This window comes from Bos grunniens, chromosome 25 (assembly GCF_055505025.1).
Source record: "Bos grunniens cultivar Pamir isolate PY7600 chromosome 25, Bosgru_T2T1.0, whole genome shotgun sequence".
NCBI classification, from domain to species: Eukaryota; Metazoa; Chordata; class Mammalia; order Artiodactyla; family Bovidae; genus Bos; species Bos grunniens.
In genome coordinates, this window is record NC_141189.1 from 9,797,789 (window position 1) to 9,819,886 (window position 22,098).

At 54.7% G+C, this 22,098-nt stretch overlaps 1 protein-coding gene across 17 annotated transcripts in view; it reads left to right on the forward strand.

Moving 5' to 3' along the window:
* The window catches only part of GTF2IRD1 (GTF2I repeat domain containing 1), a 125,789-nt gene that overhangs the window by 8,769 nt on the left and 94,922 nt on the right, over window positions 1-22,098 (forward strand). Inside the window, exons 2-5 of one of the 17 annotated variants that reach the window (XM_086374589.1) lie at window positions 13,025-13,121; window positions 13,647-13,734; window positions 14,546-14,711; window positions 15,151-15,236. The exons of 14 other annotated variants lie outside the window; for them this stretch is intronic. The gene's annotated coding sequence lies outside the window, so the exon portion shown is untranslated. Of the gene's footprint in view, window positions 1-13,024; window positions 13,984-14,545; window positions 14,712-15,150; window positions 15,237-22,098 lie in introns of all 17 variants that reach the window. 2 more of the 17 variants (XM_086374591.1, XM_086374590.1) reach the window with 2 other exon arrangements.

Here is a 22,098-nt window from a genome sequence, read left to right on the forward strand (position 1 = left end):
CAGGCAAGGGTTTGAGGCCCACTTCTACCACCAGCCAGCTGTGTAGCTTCAGGAAAGTGACTTTACCTCTCTGAGCCTCATCTGAACAAAGGAGCGTGGTTGGGGTTTGGGAGGATCTGCGTGTTCAGTTGGGAGAAGCTGGTCCTCATCCCAGAGAAGAATGTTTTCTCCACTTGGTCAGATGCTGGTCCCAAAGGCTGGCCCTTGGAGAGCCCCAGGCCTGCCCCGAGAGGAGCTGGACACCACTGTCCTGTTCTGCTCTTAGCTACTGTGCTCACGGAGCATGGGTGGTGCAGTGCCTGAGTTTATGCAAGCTGGGAAAAGCCCAGAGGCCGAAGCGCTTAGTCCCAGCAGCCTGTCCACCCCTCAGCTCCTTGGAGTGGGTGATCAGGCTTCCCAGATGCCAAGCCCTACCTTGGTGCCGGGCTGTGGGCCCTGTGGCTGGGTTTTGGAGACACACCTACTCCCCCGCTTGCTGAGGGCAGCCTGCAGGAGGTGGCTGGAGGGCGGGTGCGATTCTGACCCAGGAGAAGGCTGGCGTGGGCATCAGGGGTGGGGAATGAGCAATGTGAGAAAGGGTCTAGAGACGGGAAGTGGGACTCCAGATGTGGCAAGACCTTCCATGGAGACCCGTGGGACCTCATTTCAGGCCCAGGCAAGGACCTTCATCCATCCGACTGCCTCCCTCCCTGCCAGGCCCTGCCTCTTTCTGTGACAGCCATGCTGAGCTTCATCGTTTTCTAGAACATACTGCATTCCAGCTTGCTTCCCAGCGTGCTGTTGCTTCTCCTTGGAACAGGTTTTTCTGCTGCCCGTCCATCTCTCTCGGCTCATTCTTGCAGGTCTCAGCTTGGGTGTCACCTCCCTCTGGAAGCCCTCCCTGATAACCTCCTCCCAGGTCTGTGTTAGCCCCTGCGCTGCATTCCTACCACCCAGTCTTCCTTACTTGCTGTCTTCCAGCTGCCCTTGTACTTGTCTGTCTCCCTCCAAGGGGTTGGGGCCATGCTGGCTTGTCCCCCCCACACCCCTGCCCCCGGTTCCCCCTGCTTGACACAGCGAGTGTCCTGGACCAACTTGTTAAGTGAATTAGAAGCAAGCTGAGTGCTGGGACATTCAGGGCAGGGCCTTGGAAGGGCAAGGGGCTTTCCCACCCTTCGATCACAACTCTCACTGGCCTACCCCACCATCCCCAGTTGCTGCCTCTCCTGGCCTGGCTGTGATTCTCAGAGGCATCTAGAGGGTGATGGTGGTGGGGGGCACCTTGTCTCCCTGGGCCGGGTGCAGCCCAGTTTGGGGGGTTCCCCCCTCCGTGAAGGGCAGGTGGTGTGTGTGGAGAGCGCACAAGTGTGAAGCCTCAGAACAGTTAATCCCCTGGGCTATTTAGACACACGCTTTTGTGCGTGCACGTGTGTGTGTGTGTGTGTGTGTGTGCACGGCTATGCGGTGATCCAGAGGCTGCGGCTGGTAGACCGCGCCCAGTAACTCCATGTTTGGCTGAATCCTGACCCCCAGCCTTGGACACCGACTGCCAAGTGTGTGGGGCCCCTCTAGTTGGCGGGTGGCACAGGGGACAGAACATCAGTTAGGAGCATGTTTGGCCCCACATAATAGAAGACCCGAGTGTAGAGGCATAAACCCCCGAAGGAGGGGTTTGGGCCTTCCTGGTGGTCCAGTGGCTAAGACTCCACACTCCCAATGCAAGGGGCCTGGGTTCGATCCCTGATCAGGGAACCTGATCCCACGTGCTGCAGTGAAGGTTGGAGATCTCATGTCTCCCAGCTACGATCTGGTGCAGTCAGATAAAGAGATAAAAATAAATAGTTTTTTAAAAAATGAGTTTGTGTACTCTCCCCAGGACAAAGCCTGTAGGTTGGTCCTCAGAGCCTTAAGTAGGGGCTCGGCGTGCCTTCGGGGGCTTTGTTAGGTTGGTCCTCAGAGCCTTAAGTAGGGGCTCGGCGTGCCTTCGGGGGCTTTGTTCTTTTCTTCTCTAGCATTGTTGGCTTTTTCTTTTAGTTTATTTGAAAATTATTTCCTTTAACACGTCCACTTCAGGACGGCCTTAGTAGTCCAGTGGGTAAGACTCTGAGCTTCTAGCACTGGGGGCACCGGTTTGATCCCTGATGGGGGAACTAAGAGCCCACGTGCCACATGGCATGGCCGATAAAAAGTAAAATGTACACTTCAGTGTGTTTTCGTATATTCCCAAAGTTGTGCAGTGTTCTTGTTCACCACTGTCTAATTTCAGAGCATTTCATCACCCAAAAAGAAGTTCTGACCCATTAAGTAGACGCACACACACAGACACTCATATACACACCCCCATCCCCTGGCAGCTGGTTGGGGTCTGTCTGTCAGGATGGCTGATGTGACTTCTGCCTGGGGCTGGGGCCCAGGGCTTCTGTGGGGGTCCCCCTGGCACCTCCCTCAGGCACCCTTCTCCACTCCTGAGCCTCCTGGGTTGGGGGCTACCTAGGAGTACGTTGACGTCTTTTCCTTTTCAGATGGGGAAGCTGAGACCCAGAGCTGGGAAGACACATGGCTAAGGTCCCAGAGTTACAAAAATCAGGATGTGAAACCACATCTCATGACCCTCGGTCTGGGGCTCCCTGCCCTGCTGCAGGTGCCCGGGAGCCTCCCCTGGCTGCCTGATCCAGGAGGCTGGGCGGGAACTTGGAAGCAGAACAGCTGGTGGGAGGTTTGGGAGCAGACCATGGTGAATCGGGGGGCAGTAGAAGGGTGAGAGTGATCAGGGCTTTGGAAACACCCCCAGATGAGAGGAGGGAGAGTCCCCAGTGGGACTCGGTGACTGTAGATTCTGCCTGGAGGCGAGAGGCTGCTCAGTAAGTTGATGCAATGGACTGTAGGCTGATGGCCCCTGGGACCAGGCAGGAGAGAGGGGCTCCGGTTTCTGCCCCCTGGGAGCCCGTGGCATCACCTCAGGGAACCCTCAAGCGTCATTACGTGCCCAGGTATATCCCAGGAGAGGCAGTCCTTGGGGTCTGTAGGGTGGGGCTGACGAACTGGAAGAACCACCTACAGGAGAGCCCCCTGGAGCCCGGGGTAGGGGGTGGGCAGATGGGGTGTTGGGGGTGGTGAGGCTCCCAGGGGAGGGGGACCTAGTCTTGGTGAAACGGGCCCTGCATTTATCTGGTGTGATGTTGAGTCATTGCCCGTGGGGGCCATGCTCATCCTCATGGTGCTGCTCAGAGCTCTGGAGGTGGTGGGCAGGTGGGCGTGGCATCGAGCTGGCTCACATCCAGGTGCCCGCCGCCCACCTCGGGGAGCCAGTTCAGAACTATGTCAGCCCCACCAGGAGGGTTCTCTGCAGGCCTTGGGGTGGGGGGTACCTGGGAGCCCAGTGGGAGGGGACATACGGTTGCCAGGGGCACTGTCTGGGACGCTGACCTGCCCCATTGCAGGGACCAGAGAGGAGTGGTTTTCTCATGCCAGGCTCCAGACAGGTTGCTTTTAGAGCGTGAACCAGTGCCTCCTCGCTCTCTTTTCTTGGCTCGGCATCTCCTGCTTCAGACATGAGGGCGCAGACTGGGTGACCCAGAGCCTGGGGACCACGTGGAGGGCTGGCAGCTCCCAGAATTCTCTGCTTTCTCCACCCCCCCTGCCCCCAACATCCTGGAAGCCCTGTGACCTTGGCAGCACCCTCTGCCCTGTTTTTGGCTCAGAGGATGACATCTCTGTGTCTCTGGGGTCCCTTCTGGTGGTCAGGACCCCCAACAACTCCAGGAAGCCCACCCTGGGCCTCCCTGTGACCCCAGAAAGGAGGCCCAGCCCCTGTCCCGAAGCCCCTTGCTCTCTGAAGGGAGGCAGAAAAGACAGCTTGGAATGTTGAACCCTGGGAGAACCACTCAGCCCTTTCTGCAAACATCTACACAGGTCACTGGGCAGTGGGCTGTGCTGGGGGCTCTGCTCAGGGGAAGGGTTGGGGGGAGTCAGGCGAATGTTTGCTCCTCTGACAGGCTTTGCTTTGAAGTTGGCCCCTAAAGCTTCTGCTGTGTGCCCAGCATCACTTTCCTGGTGGGTGGGGAGCCTCACCTGGACCCAGATCTCCCAGGGGCTGGACCCCTGCACACTCCTGAGATCATGGGCTGATGGGGGTCTGCCCATCAGCAGCGATCAGGACCTACGGAGGGAATGGTGTGACCTGGGCTGGGCTCCTCCAGGCTCTCCCTGAGTCTGGGGTTGGGCGAGGACAGCCATGGGTCACTTTATTGGATCACATCACCTGGCTAGAGCTTGAGGGGAGTCCTGGGTTGTCCCTGGTGGATCAAGGTAGCCAGGCTCACCTCACCTTACCTGAGTGAGGGTAGAGGTGGGGGTGATGAGTTTGGAGAAGGAAGTGGTGTCTGCATGAGTCTGAGTATACTCAGGAGGAGGGCCAGGGAGAGGAGCCAGAAGGAGGCTGGGAGCCCTGGCTCTCGCTGGCTTGTGTGATGGAGGGCAGGTCACCTACACACTGGGCCTCAGCCGTCCAGCATAGGGCAGATGATGGTCTAGATCCTGCCTCCCTCCATGGTGCTGGGGCCTCAGATGTGATGGTGTGTGAAAGCTTTGGCTGGAGAAGGGTGGTGGGTGTGCACTGGATCCAGTGAGCATCCAGCCTATGAGCATCCAGCCACAAGATGCATGTCACCCCCTGGGGACCTGGTTATTCCCAGATGGCTCGGTGGTAAAAGCTCCACAGGAGACACACGAGACGTGGATTCGATCCCTGTGTCGGGAAGATCCCTTGGAGGAGGAGATGGCAACCCACTCCAGTATTCTTGTCTGGAGAATCTCATGGACAGAGGAGCCTGGCGGGCTACAGTCCATGGGGTCGCAAAGAGTGGGACACGACTGAGTGAGCAACCCGCTGATCACCAGGACACCCCTGTGTCTCTGTCATGTTTGGTGGCCTTCCTCATCTAGAGACACAGTGGGTGTGCAGGTGGTACTTAAATAATTGTGAAAGGAATGGATGGGACTTGGGGCGTTGGCAAGTGTCGGCTAAGATGTGTGTGCGTGTAGACAGGGTGTGTGTACACACGCTGGGGAGGTGGCAGGTGCAGTTAACATACCTGTTAAACGGACATCTAGATGGTGGTCACCTCCTCTCATGTGTGGGTCACCACTTACAACCTTTGGCTTCTCTTTCTTCACCTGGGAGCTCTGGGGCGGGAACTGGGCCTGATCCATCCCAGTTCTGGGTCCCGCTCACAGCAAGTGCCATGAAGATACTGTGCAGTCAGAGTCCCAGGGCTTCCCGGGTAGCTCAGTGGTAAAGAACCCACCTGCCGATGCAGGAGCGCGGCTTCGATCCCTTGTCGGGAAGATCCCCGGAGAAGGAAATGGCAACCCACTCCAGTATTCTTGCCTGAAAAATCCTATGGACAGAGGAGCCCGGTAGGCTACAGTCCACAGGGTTGCAAAGAGTGGAACATGACTGAGAACACCCGTATCAGTCAGAATCCCACGGTATCCTTTTGGTGGATGAGAGGCTCAGGAGAGTGGACCGGAATGGGACTGGGGGGGCCCCCGGAATGGGGAGGTCAACGAGAAAGGGTCCTGGGGGCAGGGTGTAGTGTCAGGATTTAAAAGAGCATGAACAGGGACTTCCCTGGTGGTAAGCTTCCAGTGAACGGATCCTGAGTTCAAACGTGGTCTGAGAACTAGATCCCGCATGCCACATCTAAGAGTTAGCAGGCTGCAACTGAAGATACCACATGCTGCAAAGAAGATTGAAGAGCCCATGTCACGACTAAGATGCGGCACAGCCAAATAAAATATTTTTTAAAAATAAGTAAAATAAAGGAGCAGGAACAAGAGGGCTGGAGAGCATCCAAGTTGGGGGGGTTGAGGCCTGTGGACAGGCCAGCAGTGAGGAGCGAGTGACTCTGGTGTGTGCTCTGGGGCAGATCGGAGCAGGTATAGAGGGCGGATGGCTGGGCAGGGCGGTGGTGCACCTTCCATCTGGACCTGAGAACTTCACACCCAAGGACTCGCCTCCCCAATGGGGAAACTGAGGCTCAGGGAGGGGGGTGGTGCCCAGGCTCCACTTCAGGGTGTCATCAAGAGTTAGAAGCCAGGTCCCTTCCCTGGGACCTTAGCCCTCCACCCCTGCTGGCTCCGAGGTCAGGGCAGTGGGTGGAGTGGGAGCCATAAAGAGGAGGAAGGAGGGAGCCGGCGGGCGGGGCCAGGTTGCCAGTGGAGGGTGGGAGCCTGGGTGCCAGCCCAGTGCCTGGGGGATTAGCTCACCCACAAGTGATTAGCTTTTTTTTTTTGGCTTAGTCTTTTCCTAACAAGAAAAGGCCTGAGGCTCGTCGTCCACATCCTTCTGAGAAGTCCTGTTTATGTCTGGTGAGGGAGCTCTCGGGAGATGCGGTCGCCGTGGGGGCTGGCACCACCCCAGTGCTGGCTTCTCCCCACCGTCTCCAGACACCCAGCCCCCCAGCTCTACACATGCCCGAGAACCAGTGCATATGGTACACAGCTGAGCTGCCCAGGGGCAGCTGAGTGCCAGGCCTTTGTTTCCCTCCCGCCCAGCACTTAGGGCAACAGAAGGGCCCTTGTGCTGCCTGTCAGGAGCCCCAGGTGAGCTCACCTGGAGTTGATGAGACAGGTGATGTCAGGAGAGACAGCCACTCAGCAGGTGATGTCAACGTGAAGTCATCCCGGCTGCTGCTTCAAAGAGCCTGAATGATCTCCAGGCTGGAGGCAGACACTTTTTCACATCTTATCTCACACATGGTCCTTACGATGCTAAGACCAGCAGATTTGGTGGTGCCGTTTTGCTCAGGAGGAAACAGGAATGGAGAGTTTGGGTGCCCAGTGGGAGTCACAGGCCGGTGATAGCTGGGTGGATACCAGACCCCAGCTTTGGTGCACCCTAAAGCCCCGGAGAAGGCAATGGCACCCCACTCCAGTACTCTTGCCTGGAAAATCCCATGGATGGAGGAGCCTGGTGGGCTGCAGTCCATGGGGTCACTAAGAGTCGGACACGACTGAGCGACTTCACTTTCACTTTTCACTTTCATGCATTGGAGAAGGAAATGGCAACCCACACCAGTGTTCTTGCCTGGAGAATCCCAGGGACGGGGGAGCCTGGTGGGCTCCCGTCTATGGGGTCGCACAGAGTCGGACACGACTGAAGCGACTTAGTAGCAGCAGCAGCAAAGCCTAGGCATTTGCCCCCCGCCTCCTCACACTGAGAGGGGCAGACAGGACAGCATGGGGACTCAGGCCAGCCAGCTGGATGCACATGGGACGTGCCGGGGGAGGGCCTCGGATGCCAAGGGTAGCGGAGTTTGGCTCAGCCTGGTTTTTGCCTTTCCCTCACTCTCAGACTTCTGCTTCCTTTTAGCAACTCATTCACCCACCCAGCACGTATTATGGACTGCCTGCTGTGGTTCTGGGGGACAGCCATGGGCAAACCAAAATCCCCTCCTTGGGACTTCCCTGGCAGTCCAGTGACTAAGACTTCCCGCTCCCAAGGCAAGGGACCCAGGTTCAATCCCTGGTCAGGGAACTAGATCTCACATGCTGCATCTGCCCTGCTGCAACTAAACAGATCCTGCATGCCTCAACGAAGATCCCGTGTGCCAGAACTAAGACCCACGTGTGCATGTCCTGTTTGAGAGACTGGCAAAACCACTTTCTCTGCCTCCCGGGCTGGCCTTCCGATCCAGCCTCCGCCAGCTCGCACACACCTTCCCGTCCAATGGAATGAAGCGGCTGTGGGATCGGGACGCTTCGTTGTCCTGGATTGGTGGAGGGCTTGGCGTAAGGGTTCTTCTGTCTGGCTCCAGAACTTAAAGGGTTTGGGTCCATCTGGAAGGACCCGGGAGGCTTGGGCCGCAGCAGAGACTGTGTTTCCTTCCAGCCGCACTGGTTCTGTCTGGGTTGCTGCTGCTCTCTGGTTGCCCAGTCGTGTCCAACTCTTTGCAGCCCTGTGGACTGTAGCCCGCCAGGCTCCTCTGTCCATGGGGATTCTCCAGGCAAGAATACTGGAGTGGGTTTCTATGCCCTCCTCCAGGGGAATCTTCCTGACCTAGGCATCAAACCTGTGTCTCGAGTCTCCTGCTTAGCAAGTGGATTCTTTACCAGTGAGCCACCTGGGAAGCCTCTCTCTTGCTGTTACCTGAGCCTTGAGAGTCCTTTCCTCCCCTTTGGGTTACCTGGTTCTGGGTTATCTCATCCTAAAGAAGGAAGCCCTGGGAGTTCCCTGGTGGTCCAGTGGCTAAGATTCCGCAGTCCCAATGCAGGGGGCTGGGGTTCGATCCTTGGTCAGGGAACTAGATCCAGTATGCCTCAACTGAGATCCTGCATGCTGAGACTAAAGATCCCACATGCTTCGACTGAAAGATCTCACGTGCCTCAGCTTAAGATCCTGCGTGCCTCAACTAAGACCCAGCACAGCCAAATAAATTAAGAAAAAAAAGAATGAAGCCCTTTTGAGCCCACCCCACTTTCCGTTGGAGAAGGCAATGGCACCCCACTCCAGTGCTCTTGCCTGGAAAATCCCATGGGTGGAGGAGCCTGGTGGGCTGCAGTCCATGGGGTCGCAAAGAGTCGGACACGACTGAGCGACTTCACTTTCACTTTTCTCTTTCATGCATTGGAGAAGGAAATGGCAACCCACTCCAGTGTTCTTGCCTGGAGAATCCCAGGGACGGGGGAGCCTGGTGGGCTGCGGTCTATGGGGTCACACAGAGTCAGACACGACTGAAGTGACTCAGCAGCAGCAGCAGCACTTTCCGTACCTCCTTTCTCACATGGACCCCAGCAGCCTCCACCCACTTCCACTCAGCTCTTTGCCTCCACTCCCCTCAGCCCACCCATTTGCTGTCCGCCTTCCTTGTGTTCCTCTAGGCTCCTTGCCCAGCCCCCTGACCTCTGACCTCTGCCCTTCTCCCCTCCCCTGACTCTCTGACTCTCTGAGTCCCAGGTTTCCCTGATTTCTCCCACTGTGTTCTCCCAGGCACGCCAGTCCATGCACAGCCTTGGCTGCCACCCTACCTACCCCATATCAGATCTTGTCCCTCCCGCCTAGGGCTCCCAGTCAAGCCCTGATCATCCCTGGGGACACCAGGCCTGCCCTCTTGGCCTCCTGTCCAGCCTTTTCCTTCTGTTCCCTGCTCAGCTGGGGGCACCGTCATCTACTCCATCAGCAGGATTAGAAACCTGGATGTCACTCCAGGTGTCTCCTTAGGCTTCCTCAGCCCCACCGCTTCCCCCAACCACTCAATCATGGAGCTCTGCCTTGCTTGCTGGTCAAATCACATCCATCCACTCCTTCACCAACCACCCCCACCCCCCCGCCTCGCCCTGAGATGTGGCCATCTGAGGCCTGGACTGTTGCAGAAGCTGGACAGCTGCCACTTCCCCATCTCTGGTCCTGCCCCCTAAAGTTCACCTGCCAGGACCCCCTAAACTTCCCAACCCATTGGTGGCTCCCATGCCCTGGAGCCGGATCCCCAACCCATGGTACCCGTCCGTGGAACTTAAGAACTGGGCTGCACAGCAGGTGAGCGAGTGAAGCTTTGTCTGCTGCTCCCCATCGCTTGCATTTCCGCCTGAACCATCCTCACCCCTGTCCATGGAAAAATTGTCTTCCACGAAACCAGTGCCCCGTGCCAAAAAGGTTGGGGACTGCTGCCCTAAAGGATGATGATCTTCTGAGGTCCTTAACCTGACCCCAGTGGCCGTGCCCGTATCTTCACCCACCACTTCCTGCCCAGCCATGGGGAGCCTGGCCGGTTCCCCACCCCATTCACTGCTCTGCTCGGGCTCGACTGAGACCGAGACATGTGGGTGGCCCGGGCTGGTGGTTGGGTTTCCCGGGCAGCGGGTAATTTGGCTCTCCTTCAAACAGTCCTGCCTTATTTGCTCAGCATTTGATTCTAAGGAGGTGGGCCCAGCAGGGGGCAGGGCAGTGGTCCCCCTTGTTGATGAACAGTGCCTGGGTATTGCTCCCCTGGCTCTGCCCCTCCCCCGCAAACCCCTGCTCCCCCGTGACATGACCCCGCACTCGGGTTGGGTGTCACCTCTCCAAGGAGCCTTCCCTGATTCCACCCCCTGCTACCCCGTACTTCTTACATGTCACTCATTTTTACCTTTGATGAAAGTATAATTTCCTTACAGCAAAATGCATGAATCTTAAGTATCCAGTGATGAATTTTCACCTGTGTATGTGTGTTAGTCACTCAGTCATGTCCTACTTGTTCCAGCCCCATGGACAGTAGCCCACCAGGCTCCTCTGTCCATGGAATTCTCCAGGCAAGAATAGTGGAGTAGGTAGCCAGTCCCTCTTTCAGGGGATCTTCCCAACTCAGGAATCGAACCCGGGTCTCCCACATTGCAGGTGTATTCTTTACTATCAGAGCCACCAGGGAAGCCCTTAACCTATGTATATAACCCCATGTAGTATGTGTTAGTCATTCAGTCATGTCCAAGTCATTTCAACCGCGTGGACTATAGTCCACCAAGCTCCTCTGGCCATGGAATTCTCCAGTACCCCATGTAACCAGCACTCAAATCAAGAAGTGTTATCTGAACCTATTTTAACTGTCCTTTCAACTCCCAGCCTGGGACTGTCTTCCAGAGCAGGAGCGCCTGCTGTCTGTCTCTCTACTCTATGGAAGGAAGTGTAATGGTTCTGGTGTGTGTGTGCGTGTGGTCACGTCCCCACGTGCGTGATCATGCCTTAGGGGTGGAGCACGGCAGGGGCTGTGGCCGTGGGAACCTGTGCGTTTAGAGCCTGGCCCTGCTGCAAGGCCAGATGCCCCATCCTTGGCTGGGAGAGGGCCCGATCCTGCTCCCCGGCCCGGGGCCTCCGCAGGGAGCCGCCGCTCCGCCCGGAGAGGCCCCTACCGGCTGGCAGCCTGGAGATTAGTCTCCAAGGCCACAAGGCCAGTTGCCATAGGCACGCAGGCCCGAGTCAGGATCGCGATTGCTCATCCTGGTCACGCAGGCGGTGGCCGCCCCTGCCCGCCCGCCAGGAGCCGGAGCCGGGCTTTAAATAACGAAGTGGAAACCTGACCCTGGGGAGCTGTCTGCCCACGAGAGCCCGGCCTCCCCTCCTGCTGGGGCAGGCCCGAGGGTGACCCAGACACTCGACGCTGCCAACAGCACCCGCCCCGTCTCCTCTGGGGCACAGCCTGGGTTTCAGGGTTTCCCTTCCTTGTCTTAGCGCCCAGAGCACAGGCATGGCCCTAGCCTGGTCCTGGGGGCCCCCATCTGAGAAGAGAACACCATCATGAGCCCCCTTCCCCACCTGGGAGGGGTAAAGCCCTGTCTTCCAGGACCCAGGGCTCATCAGCGACGGGGCTTTGCTTGGCCAGGCCCCATCTCCTCCTCCAGGAACAGGGAAGGCCTCTGTGGTTTTCCCAGGAAGTGGCATGATGCACGTGTATCCCTGAGTCTGCCCTTTGCCCTGGCCTGGGCTGCTTTCCTGTGCTGGGCGTGGGCGGCAAGTGGGTTGGTTCTTTAAAAAAAAAAAAACTTTTTAAGAATATGGTTTCTGTTACTTCTTTCCAAATGGCAAAAAGTCATACTCCTCATCTCAGACCACAAAACTGCAGAACAGTAGAGGGGAGAAAGCCGTTTGTGGATGCCGCCTGTTGGAGATAAAACGTCTAGAATCTCCATCTAGGCTTTTCCGTGAGATCGTCTGTCTGTACGAAGCTGGTTTTCAGCCCCCGTGGGGCACTTAGGTTGCCTGCCATTTCTCATTCTTGTGTGCTGGTGTGTTTATTTACGGAGGTCCTGCTTGGGTGAGACAACTTGTACATAAATCTTTGTGTTTTGCGTAATTTTCTCGGGATACATTGATAGGGAATTCCCTGATGGTCCAGGGGTTAGAACTGTGAGCTTTCACTGTCGAGCCTGGGTTCAGTCCCTGGTCAGGGAGACAAGATCCTACAAGCTGTGTGACCAGGAAAAAAAATGACTAAATTGAGAAAAGGAACTGGGTCAAAGGATTGTTGTTCAGTCTCTCAATTGTGTCTGACTCTGGGACCCTGTGGACTGCTGCACACCAGGCTTCCCTGTCCTTCACCATCTTCCAGAGCTTGCTCAAACTCGTGTCCAATGAGTCGGTGATGCCATCCAACCGTCCCATCCTTGGTCGTCCACTTCTCCCGCCCTCAGTCTTTCACAGCATCAGGGTCTTTTCCAATGAGTCGGCTTTTTGAATCAGGTGGCCAGAGTATTGGAGCTTCATCCTCAGCATCAGTCTTTCCAGTGAATATTCAGCGTTCGGTCAAAGGGTGGCAACTCGGTTAAAGCTCTGGAGACTTATCCAGACAACTTTCTTTTTTTCTGGTTTTTTTTCTTAAGGTGTTTAAGAAATTATTTATGTTTATTTGGGGCTGTGCTGGGTCCTCGTTGCTGCGCATGGGCTTTCTCTAGTCGTGGCGAGCAGTGCTACTCTCGTGGTGCGTGGGCCTCTCATTGTAGTAGCTTCTGTTGCAGATCAGAGGCTCCAGAGCGTGGGTAGTAGTACTCCAGAGCAGTAGTTGCGGCACTCGGGCTTAGTTACCCCTTGGCATGTGGACTCTTCCCAGACCAGGGGTTAAACCCGTGTCCTCTGTATTGGCACGTGGATTCTTAATCACTGAACCACCAGGGAAGTCCAAGACAACTTTGCTGTGTAACTGGGGATCCCAAATCTGTCTTTTTAAAAGCTTATTATTAAGGGGAAAAATGAAAACTATTTAAAAATCAGCAACTCGATGAATGTTAGAAACCAAGTCACCCAGATAACCACCCAGACCAAGGTCAGAGCATTCCCAGCCCCCCAGAAGCCTCTATCACGCCCCCTTCCATCAATCACCCTACCCTGCCTTCCTGCCAACATGACCACCATCCTGACCTGTAACATCAGAGTTCAACCTGTGTTTGAAACGAACATAAAGGGGCTCCTACAACCTGATCTTTCGCGCCTGGATTCCTTCATCATATTGGAGAGATTTCAGCTGTGGCGTGGCCTGTGGCTGTGGTTAGTTCATACGTCTGATGTCTTTTTCAACAGACCAGGCACCAGAGAGAACGCAGTGAAGGCAAGCACGTGATCAATACGCTGAAAACAAGATACCGTCTGAAGTATTGACCGTTTTCAAAGACATAAAGTATGTTTCCATAAAGGCCTTGCTCTGATGAATAGGAAGGACTCTGCAACCAGTGCAGCACTTAAGCTCATGGGAGAGCATGCCTTGCTCTGGGGCGACCATGCGCTGGGTGTGCAGGGATCGAGGTACAGTCTGTGCCCTCTGGATCTTGGTTTCCCCAGAGACACATGGAGGTCATAGGATGAGGGTCCCTCCTGCCCTGAATGCTTGGACTCTATACACTTAGGGGCACTAAGAGTGCTTTTCTTAAGTGGGTGAAGTTTGCTCCTGCGATCCTGTTTACCAGCTTGCTTCACTTTTTAAAAAAAATATTTATCTGTCTGCACTGGGTCTTAGTTGCACAGGGATCTTCAGTCTTCATTTGGCTGCACAGGATCTAGTTCCCTGACCAGGGATCAAACCCGGACGCCCTGTATTGGGAGCATGAAGTGTTAGCCACTGGACCACCAGGGAACTCCCACTTGCTTCACTTTCTACATAAAGTGGACGTGAACGGTCCTTGATCTCTGCCCTCGTTACCCCCAGGCCAGGTGACTTGACGGAAGGATCTTTGCAGGTGGTGCCCATCTGTTCTTTAAAAACATCCACAGACCCGAGTCTCTAAGAGGCCTTGGTAAGTGGGCAGCTTTCCCTTGAAAACCCCCAGGGATGGGGAAGCCCCAGGCCCACCATTTGGGAACAGCCCTCCCCGTGGGGAAGCATTTCCTGTATAGAGTCAAAGCCTGTGTCCCTGTACCCTCTACCAGAGTGACGTCAGTGCACCTGGACTAGTGTGGGGCTTCAGGAGCCAGCCACGAACCAAGGACTGGGGGGACGATGGGCATCACCAGGCGCGCATCACGGGCTCCCTTGCTAGTGCTCGGTAAATGGTAGCTGCTGCTGTTAATCTTCTTACTTTTTTCTTAGTTGAGGAGATGTTTGTCGTGTGCGTGTGTGTGGTTTTTTTTTTTTTTGGCTTCACTGGGTCTTAGTTGTGGCCTGTGAGATCTTTAGTTGTATCTTGCAAACTCTCAGTTGCAGCATGTGGGATCTAGTTCCCTGACCAGGGATCGAACCTGGGCCTGCCGCATTGGGAGCAAGGTTTGGGGAGGTGAAATAACTTACTTCCTGCAAGGCAGGGCTTTTCTCTCCTGGAGCAGTGCCCGGCACCAGGGCTTTCTAAAAGTTATTGGGGGACTTCCCTCGTGGTCCAGTGGTTGAGAATCCGCCTTGCAGTGCAGAGGACGCTGGCTTGATCCCTTGTCGGGGAACTGAGATCCCACGAGCCTCAGAGCAACTAAAGCCACACATCTCAACTAGAGAAGTCACCCATGCCGCAACTAGAGAAAGTCCACGCACCACAATGAAGAACTCACGCAGCCAAAGAAACAAAAGGATTAATGGATGGTTTTATTTTCATTGCTTTATATCCCACCTTATTTCAGAAGTGATTTGAAAGACTGGTAAAGAAACATAAACTATACAGGAAGATGGTAGAAAGAAGACAGTAACACGAGAGTTGTATCCTAGCGCGGAAGCAGAAGTGAATCTGAATTTGATGAAAATGCATGCCATGGAATCTGTTTCCGTCAGCATTGTGATCGGTTGTAGGTAATCTGATAAACAGAGACTTGAGAAGTGAGGGGTTTGTTTTCTCCTGTAATGAGGAGTCTGGAGGCGGGTGGCCCAGCCCTGGGGCGCGGCCTTCTGCGACTTCAGGGAGACCAGTGCCTTCCCTGCCCTGGCTCTTCCATCCTAGGTGGTGGCTTTGGTCATCCTGGTCTCAAGGGAGTGCGGGCCACCAGGCAGCAGGGGGATGGGTGGGCCAGTCAGTGCCTGCTCCGTGGGTGGGAGAGAAGAGCATCAGGTAGGGGCTGAGTGAGCCGGCTGCACCAGTGGCCCCAGAACCCTAGATTCTTTCTGTTCGTTAATCACCAATGGGATGGCCACTCTCTAGTCGCCAGTTGGAAAGGGAGTGTTGGTATGTTATATGATACACCAGGAGACAAAAACAAATGGATGATTTTTTTTTTTTGGCTGTGACTTGTAGGATCTTAGTTCCTCGACTGGGATTCGAACGTGGGGTCCCGGCAGTGAAAGCAGCAAGTCCTAACCACTGGACTGCCAGATAATTCAGTGAGTGTTTTTTTCTTTTTTTTTTTTAATCACTGGTAAAGGTTGATTGAGCAATCCCATAGAAAGAGGAAGGAGCCTGGCAGGCTACAGTCCACAGGATCAGAAAGAGTCAAGCATGACTTACCGACTAAACAACAGAAAGTAAAGATTGACTTAACTAGGATGCTTTTAGCTGCAAGGAAGAGAAACTTCCATTGAACGCAGCTTACAAAACACAGACTTTTATCAGCCAGCTTGAAGCCCGGAGGTGGTGCATCCTGAGTCACGAGGGTCCCGGTTTTCCTACCAGTGAACTCTGCCGTCCTCTGCGTGATGGCTCCACCTCCTGGGTGGACCCCCTCGTGGTCCTCAGATGGCTGTCATGGTTGGAGGTATCACTTTCAGACCATCCAGACATCCTCACTTCAGTCCCTTTCTAAGAACAGGGGAAACTTTGCTACATGCTTCGTGTCTCAGTGGCCAGAAGTGGGTTCTGTGCTTCTCTTTAAACCAGTCCCAGGAGAGGGATTGGGATCGCTTTGATCTAAGCCTCAGAGCATCACCAAAATTCCCTGCCCTGGGCACCTGCCTTTAGCTGGCAGGACACAGTGGACACACTCTCTTAGCAGGGAGGAGGGAAAGGACTAGGGGTCGGAGGGGGGATTGTGATTCAGGTGTCTAAGCCAGAAATCTGGGCTGGACATCCCTGGTGGTCCAGTGGTTAGGAATCCGCCTGCCAGTGCAGGAGACACGGGTTCCATCTCTACTCTGGGAAGATGCCATGTGCCTCAGGGCAACTAAGCCCGTGCGCCACAACTTGAGAGCCTGCGAGCCACAACTTCTGAAGCCCGTGCTCTGCAACAAGAGAAGCCACTGTGATGAGACACCCGCGTACTGCAAGCAAAAGTAGCCCCCCACTCACTGCAGCTAGAGAAAGCCCGCGTGTAGCAACGAAGACCCGGTGCAGCCATAAATAAATACAATTAATTAAATTTACAAAGTCCGGACTGTCTTTCATAGTACAGCAGCCATTTTAAGACCCCTGGCTCCAGCTGTCCGAGTCGAGCCAGCCTGGGCAGACGGGAGTGGAAGTCAGGGCCGTGGCCTCTCTTGTTCTCTGCCAGCTGCAGCGATGGGTGGGCAGTGGGGAGGGGGCGAGAATTCAGGGCCCCGGGTAATTCCTTCCCCACTGGGGAGCCCCTGGGACAGGATATGCAGTGGAGAGTAGGGCTGCTGGGGGAGGGGGACAGGGATGCCCCCCCCACCTCAGGAAGGGAGAAAATACTTTTTGTTTGTTCTCTCAAGCTTCTTTTTCAAGAAACACAGGCATATGGCAGCGGATGGTGCGGGGGCCGTGTTTGGGTGGTGTATCTGCTCTTGCCTTTGCCTTTTGCGTGGTGATAGTATTTTTTTTTCCCACGGGCTCTAGTGCCCAGCTGGTGCATCGGGCAGTGAGACTTCAGTCAGGTGCTCCCCGGCATCCAGAAGAATTTTAGCTCTTCCCAGCAGTGGCTTCTGGCATTTCCCATAGGGAAGGGATGGGAGAAGTTTCCAGCAAACCCAGGTCTGAGCTTTTTAGAGGTCTGAGCTGAGGAATGTGTCCAGGAGGTCAAGGATGGGGGCCAGAATTTGTGAGGGGGGATGTGGTGGCTCAGTGGTAAAGAAGCTGCCTGTAATGCAGGAGACACGGGTTCAGTCCCTTAGGAAGATCCCCTGGAGAAGGGAATGGCAACCCACTCCAGTATTCTTGCCTGGAGAATCCCATGGACAGAGGAGCCTGGCGGGCTACAGCCCATGGGGTCTCGAAGAGTCAGTCGCTCAGTCTCGTCCGACTCTTTGCAACTAACACACACTTCCCTGATAGGTCAGTTGGTAAAGAATCTGCCTGCAATGCAGGAGACCCTAGCTGGATTCCTTGGTCAGGAAGAGCCACCGGAGAAGGGATAAGCTACCCACTCCAGTATTCTTGGGCTTCCCTGGTGGCTCAGCTGGTAAAGAATCTGCCTGCAATGCGGGAGACCTGGGTTCGATCCCTGGGTTGGGAAGATTCCCTGGAGAAGGGAAAGGCTACCCACTCCAGTATCCTGGCCTGGAGAATCCCATGAACTGTATAGTCCATGGGGTTGCAAAGAGTCAGACACGACTGAGTGACTTTCACTTTCCTGGTGAGTGAAGGGTCCTGGATTCATTCCAGAGGGTCCTGTAATGGATTACTTTAAACTTGGTGCCTTGAAACAACCCGAATTTATTCTCTCGCCATTCTGGAGAACAGAACTGAATCAACACCACTCGGCCAAAACCCGTGCTCCCTTTAGCGGCTCTCGGGGAGCATCTGTTACTTGCCTTCTGGTTTCTGGTGGCTGCTGGCGTGTCACGGCTTGTGGCTGCATCACTCTGGTCCTCAAGGCCAGCATCTTCCCATCTCTCTGCTTTGTCTTCATGTGACTTTCTGTGTTTGTCACACCTCCTTATGTCTCTGTGTCGAGATACATGGGGACTTCCCTGGTGGTCCAGTGGCTAAGACTCCACGCTACCAACACAGGGTGCCTGGGTTCGATCCCTGGTCAGGGAATTAGATCCCATACGCTTCAACTAAGATTTTGAGTGCTGCAACTGTAAGATCTTAGGTCTTCCCTGGTAGCTCAGACGGTGAGGAATCTGCCTACAATGCAGGAGACCCAGGTTCCACCCCTCAGTGGGGAAGATCCCCTGGAGAGGGGAATGGCTACCCACTCCAGTATTCTTACTCTGAGAATCCCATGGACAGAGGAGCCTGGTGGGCTATAGTCGATGGGGTCACAAAGAATCGGACATGACTGAGCACCTTTAACTATAAACTATCCTCCACGCCCAAACTAAGAACAAAAAGATCCTTCGTGCTGCAACTAAGCTCTAGAGCAGCCAAATTAAATAAATAAATAAATATTTTTCAAATTAATTTAAAAAAAGTTTACATGTAATGGCATTTAGGGCCCACCCAGATAATCCGGGATAATCCCTGCATCTCAAGGTCATTAACTTAATCATATCTGCAAAAAATGATTTTTCCATATAAAGTGACATTTCAGGCTTCAGACATGACTGTTTTGGGGACCTACCACAGGTCCTTAAGGGCAAATTTGAGCAGCCATTCTTATAGAAGGACTCTCTGGTAATATATACCAACTAGGAAGGAGTCGGACACGACTGAGCAACTTCACTTTCACTTTTCACTTTCATGCACTGGAGAAGGAAATGGTAACCCACTCCAGTGTTCTTGCCTGGAGAATCCCAGGGATGGGGGAGCCTGGGGGGCTGCCGTCTATGGGGTTGCACAGAGTCGGACACAACTGAAGCGACTTAGCAGCAGCAGCAGGAAGAAGGAGGGGGTGGAAATTCCCAGCAACCTCTCTTCTCCTCCCAGCTCAGCTCTGCCCCACACTGGCGTGGCCTTGCCCACGTGCCTGTGGACATTCTAAGTATATATTCAAGTTCTATTCATTCTCCCAAACAGCTGCCCCCTGCGGATGCACCTAGAGCTTCATACTCTGCCCTCGGGCGTGTCAGTTACCTGTCACTGCGTAACAAATAGCCGCAAACTTAGCAATATCAAGCAACAGTCATTTCTCACCTTAGTTTCACACAATGTGGGTTTTGACTAGACTCAGCAAGATGGCTCTTGTTTGGAGTTTCTCCTGCAATTATGGTCAAAAGATAGTTGGGGGGACTTCCCTGGTGGTCCAGTGCTAAGACTGTGCTTCCAGTGTGGGGGGCCCAGGTTCGATTGCTGGTCGGAGCACTAAATCCCACATGCCACCCCTGAGAGTTTGCATGCCACAACCAGAAAGATCCTGCATGCTGCAGTTAAAACCCGGCACAGCCAAATAAATGAACAAACCAACCAATCCCAAACACTTCCCCTGACTCATAGAATGAGGGTTGTATATCTCCAAGCCAAGCTTCCTGCCTCTGCCTCTCTCCACAAAAGTGAAAATACCGTCTATCCAGAGTTCTCAGAGAACTCCTACTCACCCTTCAAAATCCTTTCAACAGCCATCAACTCAGGGAAACCTTGTTTGGAAACCCTGACTCCCCAAAGGCTAAACAAACAGAAAGTATTTAAATGAAAGAGAGATAGTCCTTTTTTCCTCGTGTCAAACCCTGTTGTCTGGGCCAGCAGGGAGGTGTTTCTAGGAGCTGTGGAGTAAATGAATGGGGGTGAAGGGAGGGCCAGGAAGCATCTCCTCTGGGGCCTCCCCGCAGGTAGCCAGCCCTCCAGCTTCTGTCATGCTGCTGCAGGCTGCCCCTGATTCCCCAAGAGCGCACTGCCTGGGTACTGCGTCCCAACTGATGGCTGGGTGGGTATGCTCTCTGTTCTCTCCCACTGTGGCTTCGCTGCGTGGCCGCCGAGCACCCAATGTAGCCCTCGGAGTTTAACAACTGTGTATGGAAGGGAAGGGGGACGCCCACCACATGTGCCCCTGATATGGGGGGACCCGGACATGTAGGCATGTGGGAGGAGGGCTTCGGCTGCTGCACACCCAGCCCGTGGGTGGCTCGTCGCTCATCAGCACCCCAGACAGGCTGTTTGCAGGAGGGCCGGTGGCGTTTGTATCTTGGTTCACTCCTAAGCCAGAGGGACAGGTGACCGTCCCCAGCCTGGTGGGGTCCAGCCTCTTGGTCTCACTCTGGCTGGGGGCTGCTCTTGTTCTGTGTGTGTTACATACACACACTCTCTCTCTGTCTTTTCTTTTAACCCATCCCCTTTCGAACGCAAATGCTCACTCACCTCCACCCTTTTAAGGACACACTTTTCAACCTCTGGGGTGACTTTGAAGGTCTGGGGATTCCCAGTTGGGCCACTGGCCAGGGATGGCCTCTGCCAAAGTGGCCCTGGGTTCTGGGGACAAGCTCTCTTCCTGCAAGCCCAGGAAGGAGAAACAGATCGTCCTCTCAGATGTCTCCTCACCTGCGCCTGTGCTGGGGTCTCACAGATAAGGAAGCAGGGTGCCGGGTGGGCCCCCCTCTTTGCCAGCCAGCCAAGGCCACCGATCTTTTTCACTGCTCCAGGGGGAAGTGAGTTGAAGGCTCAGTCGTGGGGTGGAAGGAACCGGGCTTAGCTGGCGTGATCTGGACTCAGGCCCTGGCTTTGCTGCATCCTGGCTTTGGGACGCTCAAGCCTTGAAATCCTCCTCTGTGGAATGAGGACGGTTATACTGCTGTATTTAGAGTGGATCACCAACAAGGACCTTCTGTAGAGCACAGGGAACTCTGCTCGGTGTACACGGCAGCCTGGATGGGAGGTGGGTTTGGGGGAGAATGTGTGCGTGCTCAGTTGCTCAGTCGTGTCTGACTCTGCGACCCCACGGACTGTCGCCCACCAGGCTCCTCTGTCCATGGAATTCTCCAGGCAAGAATACTGGAGTGGGTAGCCATTCCCTTTTCCAGGGGATCTTCCTGATCAAACACAGGTCTCCTGCATAGCAGGCGGGTGCTTTACTGGCTTCCCCTTTGGGGGAGAATGGATCCATGTGTGTGTGTGGCTGAGTCCCTTCACCTTTGACCTGAAACTATCACAGCATTGTTAATCAGCTGTTCCCCAATATGGGCTTCGCAAGTGATGCTAGTGGTAAAGAACCCGTCTGCCAGTGCTAGAGACGTAACAGACGGGTTCAGTCCCCGGATCGGAAAGATCCTCTGGAGGGGGGAATGGCTACTCACTCAAGTATTCGTGCCTGGAGAATCTTCATGGACAGAGGAGCCTGGCGGGCTTCAGTCCGTAGTGTCGCAAAGAGTCAGACACAACTGAAGCGACTTAGCATATACCCCAATACAAACTAAAAAGTTCCAAAAAAGATGAAAATAGTATAAGGACTGAGAAAAAAAGAAAAGGGGAAAATAAAAATGAGGATGGTTGTCAGAATTAAGTGCTTTGGGGTCTAACCCAGTCCTGGGACCTGAGAAGCAGCCCTGTGGTTCTCCCCCTCCCCCCAGGGCACCCCCTGCCCTGACTCTGGCCCCCTCTGTGTGTCCCCTGCTGGTGCCTCAGGTCCCTCATGGCATGGAGGACTGGCACCCGGGCTCCTGCAGTCAAGTTCATAAGCCCTGACCTGGTTCCCGCCTGCCTGCCTCCAGCCAGGGGCAGGGCCAGCCCACCGGTCTCATCAGCCAGCCACCCAGCTGGGCTGTCCCTGTGCCTGAGGTTCCTCTGAGTTAGGGGTCTCGCCCCAGGGAGGCGCAGAAGGATGTGTGTCAGATGTCCCGAATCTCATCCTGACTTCACCACTCACTTTGAGCAAAAATGTCATCCCTCGGGGGCTTGGTTTTCTTCCACCTTTAAGATGGGCCCAGGGGACTTCCCTAGCAGTCCAGCAGCTAAGACTCCATGCTTCTAATACAGGGGGCCCGGGTTCAATCCCCGGTCAGGGAATTAGACGCCACAGCTAAAGATCCCACCACGCCCAAACCAAGACCTGGCACAGCCAAATAAATAAATATTAAAGGGCTTCCCTGGTGGCTCAGCAGTAAAGAATCCACCTGCCAGTGCCAGAGACACAGGTTCGATCCCTGGTCCAGGAAGATCCCACATGCCTCGGAGCAACTGAGCCCAACGTGCCACAGCTAGTGAGCCTGTGCTCTAAACCCCGGGAACCGCAACTAAGGAGCCCACATGGCACAAATACCGAAGCCCGTGCACCCTAGTGCCCGTGCTCCGCAGCAAAGAGGAGCCACTGAAGTAAAAAGCCCAGGCACCGCAATCAGACAGTAACCCCTGCTCGCTGCATCTACAGAAAAGCCTACATAGCAATGAAGACCCAGCACAGCCAAAAATAAATAAGATGTTTTAAAAGTGGCTAATTTAAGAAAGAATGGGCCCTGTTACACTCCAGGGATAGAGGTCATA